The sequence below is a fragment of the Cystoisospora suis genome, assembly GCF_002600585.1.
Source record: "Cystoisospora suis strain Wien I chromosome Unknown contig_4298, whole genome shotgun sequence".
In the NCBI taxonomy this organism is placed as follows: domain Eukaryota; phylum Apicomplexa; class Conoidasida; order Eucoccidiorida; family Sarcocystidae; genus Cystoisospora; species Cystoisospora suis.
Genome location: NW_027157090.1, coordinates 9,631 through 10,404, shown reverse-complemented (window position 1 = coordinate 10,404; position 774 = coordinate 9,631). Strand labels below are relative to the sequence as shown.

At 43.8% G+C, this 774-nt stretch overlaps 1 protein-coding gene across 1 annotated transcript in view; it reads left to right on the top strand.

Moving 5' to 3' along the window:
- The window catches only part of CSUI_007916 (swi2 snf2-containing protein rad54), a 10,156-nt gene that overhangs the window by 1,701 nt on the left and 7,681 nt on the right, over positions 1 to 774 (top strand). The window lies entirely within an intron of this gene.

Below are 774 nucleotides of genomic sequence, written 5' to 3'. Positions count from 1 at the left end.
CTTGTTCTTAGATAGATAGATAGTTAGACGTATATAAACGCACTGGATGTAGCTCTGTTGGCACCAAGCACATGTCATTTATGTTTGCAGAGAGTTGTATATCTTTAGGAGTCATGTAAGCTGTATGTTTTGATCTTATGAATTGCATGCATATCCAAGTGTACATGCTCGTATACAGCGGGCAGACCGTGCGTAGTGGTCTGTCTTCTACTTTATACTACAGCAGACAGCTTGCTTTGACCAGTTCAGACCAAGCATAGCACATCAAGGTAACATAACGGTCTGAGAACGTTTTGACAGTAGCAAATAGTCCCCTCTATTTCCTAGCAGTTTTGCCGTACTTCATCATACAGCCTGAAAAACCTTCAGGAGCATCCGGCCGTGTATCTCCTAATCAACACGCACAGGGCGATAATGGACACCCAACGTTACCTTCGCATATGTGCAGGAAGAGGACTGATAGCTCAGTAAAGAATCTAGTGTATGTATATATGTAAGCATGTATGTGTAGTGGTGTTTGTTGTTGAGATGGTAGGAGGCTTTCGTAAGAATATGAGCAAACCTTCTTTCAGCTTCACTACAAATAACTCGTTCTCTTCTCACGCTTGATCCGATTTGGTGTGTTTCATCTCTTTTGTAAAAGAGTCCAGAGCGTGTACATACAGAGTGAGCTCCACGTTGTAGGCCAAAAAGTTTTACACAGGATACCAAGCCTCGTCCCCCCCTCGCTCGCTCTCCCGCCTGCCTTCTCATCTCTCCCCTTTCTTTCCTTTT